We start from the raw sequence: 13,785 nt of genomic DNA on the forward strand, positions 1-13,785 counted from the left end.
AAATTCACTGCCTTATCAGAATAGGAAAAATCATAAGATCATCTCAATATATGCAGGAAAATCATTTGATAAAATCTAATGCCCACTCATGATGAACGTTTTCAGCAAATTAGTAACAGAAGGGAAACTTACTTAATATTATAAATGGTATATACTTAATACAAATACAAATATTTTGTATAATACTTAATACAAAAACTCTACAGTAGATGTTATAGATCCTAGCCAGTTCAGTAAACCAAGGAAAAAGAGATACGAAGATTCAAAAGCAGAAAATAGAGTGGCATTCATTATTCACAGACCTCATGATTGGTTGGGTAGAAAAAATTTTTTAATTTTTTTTTTTTAATTTCTATTTAGTTTTGAGGGAGAGAGAGAGAGACAGAGTGCAAGCAGGGGAGGGGCAGAGAGCGAGGGAGACACAGAATCGGAAGCAGGCTCCAGTCTCTGAGCTGTCCGCACAGAGCCTGACGCAGGGCTCGAACCCATGAACCGCTAGATCATGACCTGAGCCGAAGTCGGTCGCTTAACCGACTGAGCCACCCAGGCGCCCTAGAAAAAAAAAATTTTAATACATCAATAAACTGGATTTAGCCAGCGCACTGAATGCAAGATCAGGGTAAAAAGTCATATTTCTCTTAAGCCCCTCACAACTAGAAAGTGAAATTTAAAAATAAGATCGCATTTACGAGGTTTCAAAGAACATCAAAAATACAGGAGAAAATCTGATAAAAGAAGTTCACGATCTCCATACAGAAAACTACAGAATGTTATCAAGATTAATGAAAGAAGACCTAACTAAATAAATGTTCATGGATGGACACAATTTTGTAAAGATGTCAGTTCTCCCCAAATTGATCTGCAGATTCAATGTCATCCCAATGCAAATCTCAGTGTGCACACACACACACACACACACACACACACACACTTGTGCAAACTGAAAAACAGGTTAAAAGATGTATATAGGAGTGCCTGGGTGGTTTTCTTAGCTAAGGGTCCAACTCTTGATTTCGGCTGAGGTCATGATCTCACAGTTCGTGGGTGGAGCCCTGCATCAGGCTCTGTGGTAGTGGCTCAGAGCCGGCTCAGGATTCCCTCTCTCTTTCTGCCCCTATCCTGCTTGAGCTCTCTCTCTTCTCTCAAAATAAATACACAAATAAACATTGTTTAAAAAATGTGTATAAAAATGCGAAGATCTAAGAATCTTCGACATAATTCCGGAACAAAAAAGTTGGAGGACTTTAGCACATATTGAGATACTTGAGTTTTTCCAGTCCTTGAGTTTTTCCAGTCTTTTCCTATTACACAGAGTACTGTATTGAATTGGTCCCACATCTATCATTTGGGCATCTTGGCAGTGTTATCTCTGCAGGGATACAGTGGGCCTGAGTCTCTTTTCCTGTGGCTAAAAGCCACGTGCATTTTAGTTTGTCAATTTTTGTGTCCATATCTCTAGTGGCTCTTCTATGTGGATAGCGCCCATTTTATTTATAGAAGTTTTTTACATATTAGGTTTTGAATTGAACTAGATGAAATTGCTATGTTGTTAGGTCAAAATGGTTCAATGCCAGTGATTTCAGATGGCTTAACCTAATGTATTCATCCAGTTGTCCGCAGTAAAAATTGGAAATGTTTCCTCCACTTTGTTGTTTGTGTTTTTACTTGGCTGATGGTGCTTTTGGCCATGCAAATTTTATAACTTTTGTGTAAACACATTAATCAATGTTTTTCCTTATTGCTTCTGGGATTTGAGTCAGTTAGGAAAGTTTCTTGGTTATAGCTCCTAGTTTATAAAGAAACTTCCCCATGTTTTCTTCATTTTACATCTAAATTTAAAAAAATTCTTAATGTTTATTTATTTTGGAGAGAGAAAGAGAGACAGAGCACAAGCAGGGAAGGGGCAGAGAGGGAGGGAGACACAGCATCCGAAGCAGGCTCCAGGCTCCGAGCTGTCAGCACGGAGCCCCATGTGGGGCTTGAACTCACGAAGCGTGAGATGACCTGAGCAGAAGTCGGTCGCTTAACCGACTGAGCCACCCCAGCGCCCTTCATTTTATATGTAAATCTGTGATCCATTTGGAATATATTTTGGTGTATGGTGCAAGACCAGGCTCAATTATATATTTTTTCCATGTTCTTCTGGTATCTCAACAACACACATTAAATTCTTCCACTGGTTTGAGATGCCATCTTAATCTATGCTAAATGTCTATATTCTGTTGGGTCTATTTCTAGATTTTCTATTCCGTTTTTCTATATATATATGCTCATACTGATACCATATTGTTTTCATCACAGAGGCTCTGTAATGTGCTTTCATATCTGGATATGCTGGTCAAACTGCCAACATTGCATTTCTTTTCCTGGCTTTTCTTTGCTCATTTATTCCTTTTCATGACATTATAATCAACAGCTCCAGAAACCAACATGGTGATATTCTCACTGGGATTGTGCCACAAATCAACTTACAGAGAATTACATATTCTATTTCCCCTCTAGTCAGTTTTGACAAGTTATATACTTTTCCAGGAATTTGCCCATTTAATTTCAGTATTCTTCTTCAATGGCATGAAGTTTTTATGATACTTTCCTTCCATAGTTTACTTTTATTTTTTCAGTTTATTTATTTATTTTGAGAGAGAGAGAAAGAGAGAGAGAGAGAGAGGCACAGAGAGAGAGAATCCCAAGCAAGCTCCATGCTATCAATGTCGAGCCTGCCTTGGGGCTCGAACTCATGAACCGTGAGATCACCTGAGCTGAAATCGAGTCAGATGCTTAACCAACTGAGCCACCCAGGTGCCCCTGTTTTACATTTCTGCTGATCTGTTATTTTTTCCATCCTTCATGTTGTTTATTTTTTCCTTTATCTTTTTTTTCCCTGTGAGCAAACTTTCCAGTGGGTGGGTTGTTGATTTTCTTTGAATTTTCAAAAGGCAAATTTTTGTCCTGTCTTGTATGTCTGTCTCTTATTTTTCAGTGGGCATTTCACTCATTCCTTTTCATCTTTTCATATTTACTGTGACAGGTGTTAGTTGTTATAACTTTACTCTGAGTTTTAGCTCTCTGTCACAGACACTTTGATATGTTGAGTTTTCTCCATAGTTATTTTCAAGACATCCTGTGATTTCGTTTCATGCTTCTTCATTGACTCGAGTTATTAGAAGTGTTTACATTTCCAGGCAAGAGGTCCTTTCATTTTTTTATTGGTCATTAATTTCTACTTTTATTGTATTCAGGTCATTTCACAAATGAGGCTCCGAGAGGTTAAGTGACTTGCCCAAGGTCACATAGTTAGTAAAAGGTGGGGCTGGAATGGAAGCTCAAAGTCCATCTCTCTTCCACTGCCCTTCCCTGCCCCTATGGCTCACGGGTAGATATGCTATTTAATCATTACCAGTACAACTCCAGCAGGTGTCATTATGAGACAGTGAAGCTTAATTGATAAGGCTGTAATGGACTATTACAGTTTAATGTCTGTGGGCAGGAAATTAAAATGCTGTCAGCAGTAATAATTCAATGTGTGTGGGGGTTTTTTTCCTGATATAAACTCAAGATACTCTTGATCCGGGTTCCCTCAAAAGCAAAGCCCGAGAAATGTTTACTTGGGAGTGTAAGCCCAGGAAGCAGAAGTGAGGGTCAGGAAAGCAGACATAAAAGGGAGGAAAGCCAATTCAAGGATGTGTTACTGAGTTGGTCAGGTGGTTCCATTTGGTGAGACCCTCTGGGGAGACTCATGAGACCAGTCTCGGAACTTCCCTCCTGGGGAAACATGGGGGAGGAAGGCACCCACCAGTTCCTGCCCACCGTTAGTCAGGGGTAGACCACAGCTCTGTCTCCCCACACCTCTGGGCTGGATGGGGGTCAGTGCTAATAGCCCCCCCTGCCTCACCTGCTACCAGACACCCCACATGGGCTTAAGACGGGGCTGCCCAGCCCCCGACCCACAAAGCTGATAGGACTCGGCTCAGAACCAAACAGCTGGAGTAGGAGGGGAGGTGGAGAGGATCTGAAGTGAAGCCAGAAGGGCCTGATACAAGTAGACCCTTAAAAAAAAAACATACTTTGATGCAAATTTTCAAAACTGTCCACCTAGTGGAAAGTACAGATCCCTATCCTGAAAGGAATGACCATTGTCATAATGGATACGGGGAGCTTAGAATGCCTTGCGACCAGGGAAAATGTCGTGTTGAACTAAGTTTTGTTTTGGCTTCTGAGTGTGTGTCTCTCAGGGGTGAGCAGTTCGGACTACTGGCAAAGAGTTGATCATAAATGAAGACTTGATACAACGAAAGGAATACAATCCATCGTGTGGTGCCCGTCTTGAAAAGTAGGAGCTAAGCCATCACTGTTTCTATAAACAATGCTCATTTCCCCTAAACTACTTTTCCCTGTTAACCACATGTAAAGACTCACCTAAGCAGCAGACTCAGCGACATCTACATCTAAAACGGAATCTCTTATTCTATACATTTATCCTAAGGCTAATTACTCCAACTTTCAAATTCTAAGTTAATGTTTAAAAATCTACCCATATCTCTGCGGTATTTATGACTCATTTGTACTGTCAATGCAGGCAAGGAAATAAATAATGTCCGGCAAATAGCTTAATCCACACTCCATTGACACACATTTTCCGTTCTCTCCTCAGAGACTTGATGCAATCTGCCCGGTTCTCCCCAAGAAATAAACACCTAGGGGTCATTTCATCCATAGTAAAAAGGGGAAAGTTATTTTTTTCCCCTGACCCAGCTCTCTCTCCCGTGCTGTGGCACCGTGTTGAGATGCTGTTACTATATAAACACAGAGTGCTGCGCTTGTCAGCAAATGGCCCACTGAGAATAAGGGAAAGCTGGGAGCTTGGTAAGACCCGTGGGTTACCCGCCCAGGGGCCCCCGGTGTACCAGCTTCTCTGGGGCTCGCAGAGGATCATTGTCCCTCTTGGTTGACACTTTGACGGTTTGCGTCCTACCATATTGCATAAGACAACGTTCTTGCTGTTCTGAGCCTTTCGAGGAAGAACTCCCACCTACACAGCACGGGCTTGAATTCAGGAGCATACGTGGACTCCGGAATACATTTAATAGCAGGTGGGAATTTTCCTTCTCCCTGACTAGTGTCCCCGTGGAAAATCACAGAAGCCCCGACTGGGAACATCACTTGGAGGAAAAATGTCATCACTGTTATTATTATTACTGTAATGATCACTTCTCAAGAACTCAGTCTCTCATGGAAACCGGATGAGTAAATGAGATGCTCACAGGGGAAAGTGAAAATCCTTGGGCTGCATTGAGCCTGCAGCTTTTGGACTTGGTGAGGTCAGAGAGGAGAGCAACCTATGGAAGAACCCGTTGCCTCCCCCTTCCTTAAGCAGTTACCTTCATCCGGAGATGGTCAAAACAGCACAACCAACCTCAAAACACCCCTGGAAGTGACCATCCTAGAACAGAAAGGGCACCAGTGCCTCATTAAGTCTCTGGGTGACACTTGCTCATTGACTCATGTGTGTCATAGTTCATACGAATAAGATTTTCCTGGATTAACTCAGTTATAACTCAATTGCCTGGAGAGGAGGAGCAGTTTGCATTTACAGAAAACTATTAGGGCCCATAAAACTCTTTCCCCGTGACGCTCACCAATTACCGGTGACCCAGGACAGGCAGTCACATCCTTCCTGTGTGCCCCACGCCGCAGGGGCGGCCAGCAAGCTGGGTATTGCTCATCTCTCAACAACTTTCTGAACGCAACGAAGACTGTCTCTTTTTGTCACACTAACGGATGATGCCTGTCGTTCGGAAGATGTGTGCATCCGTTTCAAGGGTCTGAGTAATAACAAATGGAAGGTTAACTTTCTGGAAGTGTTGATTCTCACTGGTCCTGTTGCCTAGGCCTAGGACTGCAAAAACAGCGTGCTTTTCTGTGCCGCGTTCTAGAAGACTCATTAAAATGAGTATGTGATCATTTGAATGAAGGCGTCCTCATGTCTTTCCTCCATGTGAACTTGGACCGGAGAAGCCCCATTATCTGCTTTCTGGTAACCTGTACCTGATTTGCCTAGCACCCCTGTCGGAGAAATCCCCCAGCCACCAAGATTGGGGTTCCACTCATCAATTTCACCTACACTCTCTGTCCTGCCAAGCGATCGCACCAAGTTCACCTGGTCGGCCCTCCCAGCAAGGACTATTTCTGTCTCCCTGTCTCTCAAACACCCAGCTGCCCTCCTTCCCACTCAATTGTAGCAGGAGACTTGGTTTCCTATTTTACACAGAAAATGGCAGCCAGCATGCTCTCTGTACCAGCCATCAATCCCACAAATCCCTTTGTATTTTCTCTTATCCTTCCCTCCTTTCTTTTTTTTTTTTTTTCACCTTTTACCCTTTCCATGGTCCTATCCAAGGCCAATTTCTCCATCTGTGCACTGACCTGTGTCCCCTCCTTCTTCGAGCTCTCCCTCTCTTATCATCCCCTTTCCTTGTACCATCAACATCTCTCTCTACTGTCCCCGTGGGACTGGGTGGGACTCAGTCCCCGCCCCCCTCCAGCTACGTCCCGTCCCGATCTCTTTCCTTCACAGCCTGACTGCCCGCCACAGCTGTCTATACAGCAGTGATTTCTACTGGCTCCTTGTTGTCCATTTCCAGGTTTTCTTTTGGAAATAAGCCTCCCCTCCCACGCTGGACTGGCCGCAGGCTGGTGACCCTATGGCCAGTCTCTCCCTCTAGCAGAGGTGGCCACGCCACTGAGTTCCAGCCTGTGGGTCTGAAGGGGGGGTGTAGGCAGCTCCCGGGGTGTGTCTCTCAAGGAAGTGGCTTGGCCTGGGCCTCCCCTCTCTCCTTCTTGAAGACTGGAAGTTGGATATGAGGGTATGACCTGACTTTGGTTAGATGGACATAAACAATACCCCGGGGACGGCAGAGCAACTTGTAAGAGGAGCTTGGTCAGAGGATGGCCTCATGGAACAGTCACCCACCTAACCCACTCTGGGCTTCCCACGGGGGAGAATTACACCTCCTGTCTGCTTAGAGCCACTGCGATCCATATGCAAAAGCCCAACCTATATCTTGACTAAGATATTGTCTACCCTCACTTCCGGACCTCTCAGCCCATGGCAAGCAAGCGTTGCCCACTGTCATCTACTGAAACCATCAGTAAATGCAGTGGGCACATATCAGTCCTTGGCCTTCCAGCGGGTTCTGACCCCGTAGCCCAGAGTCTCCCACTGGCCGTCGTCCCTCCCTTGGCTCCATCCTGGACCCTCCGCATCTTCTTCCATCCTCCGGGCTGTCCCTCGCTGCTCCCTGCTCCTGTCTCCCCTGCTTCTCTCCTGTCCTCACCGCCCATCCTCCCAGGGAGTGAGTTCTACTGCAGAGACAATGGCTCTGGCCAGTTTGCGTTACGACGGGATTTATTAGAAGGATACGGAGGAGCTCACAGGATCAAAATGAGAGGCGCAGAACAGACTCAGAACAAGAGAGGAACAAAGTGACCATTTCATCAGGCTGTTCCCTCTGGGATAACACAGCTCTGGCCATTTGTAGCTTTGGCGTAATTCTGCTAAGGATTCCAATTTCAGGGAGAGATCATTTGACCGGTCTGACTTATGTCATGCACCCAGCCCTTGGCAGGGGAAGGAGGAACATTTCACTTGACAGTTCTTTTCAAGAAGGTCTCCGATAGGAGAGGGCTAAGTTCCCAACCACTACTGGCGTGCTGTTTCGGCAGGGGGAGGAATGGAGGTCAGGACAGCAGCGATGACCGATAAGCCTTCCAGTCCCCTCCCTGACTGCTCAACACCCAATCATTCTGCTTTATGTACAAATAATTCCAGAAGCGCCTGGAATAGAACACAGCTACCAGATACGCAAATGACAAGCATCCAGCACCCAATAACTCAAACACAGACGCCTCCAGCTTCGGGCTCAGGCTCTGGGGGAAAGTCCTGCTCTTCCTCTGGGTCTACCACGAGCTCACATGGGTGTAATGCAAACTGTAAAAGGCAAACGTGGCCACTGAAACACATACCGCATGTAATCGCGAAGTAAAGAGAAAAAGAGGTCAACTAATTACAGACCAGCACACGCTCATATATGTGCACATCTACACTCCCGTTCTTCCTTTCACGGGCACCTTTCGCTGGATTCCTGGTCCGAGACGGGTGAGGTGACTCAGACCTTCACGGTGGCAGATCTGATCCTGCGGTCATGTCGTCCTTCTAGATGGACCAAGGTATTTCTTCCACTAGGCCCTCCAGGCACACAATGCTGTGAGCCTACAAACCTTCCAAGCGTCTTGGGACGTGATTGAGATTCGAAAGGAATATTGGTCGCAAAAAAGAGACGGAGGCGACGGGACATCAAATGAATGATGAGGCCAAAAGCGACATGGTGAAATGCTCTTCAGAAATGTAATAGTGAGTATACGTGATGCGGGATGGGTGCCTGTTGATCTGATGTGATGGTGGGAGGCAGTGGGGCCTCCGGCGGCAGGAGTGTGGGGGCTGTCCTCTGCAGGGCTGCGGGCGCCCCCCGCCCCCCATCAGCCTTTGCCTCTGGCAGGGCAGGACTAGGAGGCCCCTCAGCTTTGCAGACTCAGGGCCACCATGCAACAGCAACCTGTTTCCCCTCAGGAGGATCGATCATTTCAGCCAATATTAGAACCTGTCCCCCTCGGAAGGGGGGAAATCTGTTCATCGGATGTCAGATATAACCTGGGGGCGCCTGGGTGGCTCAGTTGGTTGAGCGTCTGATTTCCGCTCAGGTCACGATCCCACAGTTCGTGAGTTCGAGCCCTGCATCAGGCTCTATGCTGATGGCTCGGAGCCTGGAGCCTGCTTGGGATTCAGTGTCTCCCTCTCTCTCTCTGCCCCTCTGCTGCTTGCATGCTCTCTGAAAAATGAATCAACATTAAAAAAAAAAAAAAGATACCAAAAATAACATGGCAGATTCTCAGGGGAGAACCATTACTGTGTCTGGAAGCTAAAACCCCTGAATCAGCAGAGCCACGGCTCCAGAGGGGACAGGAAGAAAACTCTGGGTGCCATCAGACGAGGCATGACTTCCCACCATCCACCTCGGGTCCCTGGACATGCATGTTTCAGCCACAAGGAGAAAAGCATCAGGTGTGGACTTCTGGATGGGGGTTGGACGCCTTACCCGCTGAAGGACAGAGAGCCCCCCCTTCGTAAGCCCTTGACCCTCACCTCACCAAGCCTCAGCTTCACAGGATCATTCCTTTACCTGTTTTAGTCACAACCTCCAGAGACAGAACCAATACATGTATAGCCTCTCCCCCCCTTCCCCCATCCATCTCATCTGATTACAAGGCATTGGCTCATGTGACTATGGAGGCTGCGAAGTCCCAAGAGGTCAGCTGGCAAGCAAGAGACCCAGGAAAAGCCAATGCTTCAGCTTGAGTCCAAAGGCAGGAAAAAGACCTATGTCTTCGGTCAAGGTCGTCAGGCAGGAGAAGCGTCCCCTTCTTACTCATGAGACTCAGCCTTTCTGTTCCCTTCAGGCCTTCAAATGATTGGACAGGACCCACCCATGCTGGGGAGGGCACTCTTCTTCACTCAGTCTGCTGATTTCGGTGCTAGTCTCATCCAGACACACCCAGAATAATGTTTCACCAAATATCTAGGCACACCATGGCCCATTCAAGTTGACACATAAAATTAGCCGTCACAGCATCCTAGAAGCGAGTGCTTCCTGGGACTGGTGTGCATGGTAAGGCCAGAGACTTCCAATGGTATGAGGCTAGGCCATGAGCTCTGAGGATCAGAGCCACTGAACTGTCTATAGCCTGTCCCTGCTGAACTGCCTTCTCTTGCTCCCCAAGCTGGTGGCTTTTGGAATCACTCAGTAAATCAGCAAGAACAGGTCATCCAAATGTGCTACAGGTGACCTCTAAAACCCAAGCATGTGGGGCGCCCCGGTGGCTCAGTCTGTTAAGCGTCCGACTTTGGCTCAGGTCACGATCTCACGGTTCGTGGGTTCGAGCCCCGCGCCGGGCTCTGTGGTGAAAGTTCAGAGCCTGGATCCTGCTTCGGATTCTGTGTCTCCCTCTCTCTCTGCCCCTCCCCTGCTCACGCTCTCTCTCTCTCTCTCAAAACTGAATAAATGGTAAAAAAAAACAAAAAATTAAAACCCAAGCATGTGCCTCTTTTATACCGGATGGCAGGGAACCCAAAGTGCAGCAGCTGTCCCTTCACTTTGTGGAGGGGGGGGGGCAGCATACCCCACCCAGACCACCAGACGCCCAGAAATTTCAAAGAGGTGGGGACCCTCGCACTTTCATGGGGTTTAACCTTCTACCTACAGACACCCATGCTTCTCAGCAGGTTACCTGTGACACCTGCTACCTCCTACGGTCTAAACTGGGAAAGTTGGGGTTACAGCTGTTTGCCTTCCGACCCCCCCCACCCCATCAATGAGTTCAAGATGAATAGTACTTTGTAACATAGGATCCGAGGACTATATTACAAGGCACACTTCTCATAAGAGGAAAACTGGAAACGCGTTGTGAACAAGAAGAAAAATCAGCTACATTCTTTTATAGCTGTAGATTTAAAATATGTATGCCTCACGTTTATGGGGCTTTTGAGAAGGCTTTTGTTCTCTCCCATTGACTTGAGTTAATGAGGGTAATGAACTTGGGAAATGAAAAGAATTACTGCCTGGGCAGCTCTTCCAGATTCCCCACGTTTCTTTTCATGTGGTCTATTTCCTGGTGGCACTAACATTTGTTTACCTTGAAAATGCGAGAAGACACTTTTATGGCGGACCGTCTCCATGGTGCCCCTCGATCCTCGCTCGTGAAGCCCCACACACCCCCTCTCTGTGAGGAGCCCGGGGAGCACGGTGAAAGCAGCCGCGGCCAACAGAAGCAACATTCAGTCGCTGAAAAGGAAAAGGGACAGATTTATTCCTGTCCCACTTGCCCTCCAGAATGCAAAGGGTAATAATAGTCCCAGGGGAGACATTTCTACTGCACTGAATATTTTGTCTGGGTTTTGAGGTTAGGAGTCTGGGAACATTGGCTCCTGTTATGTGATTCTGACAGTCCCTACACCTGCAAACATTTCTAATGTTTGATCTCTGAATATTCCCCCTCTTCCTTGAAATAAGCAAAGTATTTGTGAACGATCGTATGTCAAACGTTTTCCAATCGCCGCTCTTCAGACCCTGTGAAGAAACCAAAAAATGTTCTCAAGGGAGAGTGGGAAACAAAATTTCAAATGCAGGCTCTGTGTTGATGTCATTGTACCGACACCACACGACTGTCACCTGCCCAGCCGTCCCCAGAGAAACACATATATCATCACGGGTACCTTTAACCTGCATTTGCCCAGGGCAAGTAGTCACTGTCTTGTTTGATTCCTGGGAAGAGTTTTAAAATGTTAATATTTTTAGAGATTGTCATAAAGACCAATCAATCTGTTAAATTTCCTGCTTGTATCTTTTTAAAGAGGGTTGTCCCAGAAGCATCCAAGCTCCTTTAGGAGTCCGAAGGGCTCTGGCTTCTAAAATAGCTTCTATCTGAGACAATAGATAAAGTTTCCGGGGAACACATCAGAGGACCCAATGGATGTAAATCTTGAGCAGTACTGAGCAGCGGATAATGTTTGTTCGAAGAGAGACAGGCTGCCTTTTTTTTTTTTTTTTTAAGAATAAAGTGGAAAATCCCTCCCTTGTGACTAGAAAAGCCGGCACATAGACCTTCCCCGTTTTGTGTGGCGACACACTATAATTCTTCCCATTTTTCTCTTCTTCCTCATGTTGAAAAAAAGAGTTAAGGAAGTCCAGAAAGGATAGAATGGAAAATTGATGTCTTTTCTCTGATTAGTTGGGGGCAATTCGAGAAGAATATTCTCACTAGAGAAGAAAAGTTACTGGCAGATTAAAGAAGTGGGCAAAGCCAGCGCGTAGCAACAGAACCCCCAAAAAGCATCCTTGGGGGGAGGGCACAGAACAGAAACACTCTGACCACGATTCAGTGAGATCGGCCGATGGGAACTAAGCGTGAACGTAGAGAAAGCCCAGTGCCCATTTGTTTTAAGATCTGTGGAAACATGGGGCGCCTGGGTGGCGCAGTCGGTTAAGCGTCCGACTTCAGCCAGGTCACGATCTCGCGGTCCGTGAGTTCGAGCCCCGCGTCAGGCTCTGGGCTGATGGCTCGGAGCCTGGAGCCTGTTTCTGATTCTGTGTCTCCCTCTCTCTCTGCCCCTCCCCCGTTCATGCTCTGTCTCTCTCTGTCCCAAAAATAAATAAAAAATGTTGAAAAAAAAAAAAAAAAAAAAAGAAAAAAAAAAAGATCTGTGGAAACAGTCGGGAAATGTTTTATTATGAAAGTTTTCAAGCACATATAAAAATAAGCGTCAGGATCCCCACGTGCCCATCATGCAACTTCAACAATGCTCAATCCTTTCCCTGCCTTTGTGTGATGCAACCCCTGGGTGTTATGTCAACAGTGAATTTTTCAGGGTGTACGTCTAAAGGATAAAGACCTTTTTTTTAGAAGAAAATTACTGCATTATCACACCAAATAATTAACCAGAATCCCTGATTATCAGGGCTCAAATTTTACCATTGGTTCCTTTGAAACAGGGTCTTTCTTTCTTTCTTTCTTTCTTTCTTTCTTTCTTTCTTTCTTTCTTTTTAATTTTTAATGATTATTTACTTTTGAGAGAGAAAGAGAGATACAGAGCACGAATGCGGGAGGGGCAGAGAGAGAGGGAGACACAGAATCCGAAGCAGGCTCCGGGCTCCGAGCTGTCAGCACAGAGCCCGACGTGGGTCCCGAACCCACGAACCGTGAGATCATGACCCGAGTCAACGTTGGATGCTTTAACTGAGCCATCCAGGTGCCCGAAGCAGGATTTTCAAAATAAGATCCATACACTGCAATTGATCTCTTAAAAATGAGCAAGCTTTTTGGGAGTGGGTTGAGGTTGCTTGTATGAAACACTCTATGCAGGCAGGATGACACAGTATTGCAGGAGCTTGGGTCTCTGCATAGATTCTTGGGTGAATGGGTCAGAGGTTACATGCTCGTGGGCTCAGGGAAGGTGGCTTTAGCTGAATTGCTAGGGTCCCAGGTCTCCCCTGGCCAAAATGGAGTAGTGGTGAATACTGGCTACTGGCAGCCACCTTTGGGGCAAGGACAGAGACGATGACCCTCCTTCCGGAACGTAGATCAGATACACCAGCACGCCGCAATGCCCTGTGCCCTGCCACCTTTCAGGGAGCAGCGTGACACCTGCTTATCTTGTTGCCTAGAGACACTTCTTCCCAGGGATGATGGGGAACCTGCCTGGAACGAGGGTGCCACTCACGGCAGTGAACCAGCATGATCACTGTATCCCAAAGGCCACAAATGTCTTGTCCCTGCCTCGCTGGCCAGCCAAGTTCTCCTTGCCAGGCATGGTCCTCAGAACCTTGTCCTGGAGCGATGGCCCCAGAAGCAGTCAATGACCTTAGACTCCCGAACGGACAGGAGAAGAGACAATCTTCTGCATGCCCTTGGTCTCCACGCTCTTGACCAGGGGAGGACCGAACGAGCTGGTGCAGCTGAAGTGACTGGTTACTCACTGGACAGAAGTGCCTGGTGCTGAAACCAGCTCGTCACCTGCCCAGGTATGGCCTGGTCCCCCACCCCCTGCCTGCTGCTGGCAGCACACCCGCTTACTTTCTGGAAACTTACCAAGCTCCTGCCTTTCCTCTAAACCTGATCATCCTCCCCTATTCCCGTCTCAGCCTCTGGCTGTTCTCAGATGTCAACACTCCATAA

Source organism: Neofelis nebulosa, chromosome 2, assembly GCF_028018385.1.
Source record: "Neofelis nebulosa isolate mNeoNeb1 chromosome 2, mNeoNeb1.pri, whole genome shotgun sequence".
Lineage (NCBI taxonomy): Eukaryota > Metazoa > Chordata > Mammalia > Carnivora > Felidae > Neofelis > Neofelis nebulosa.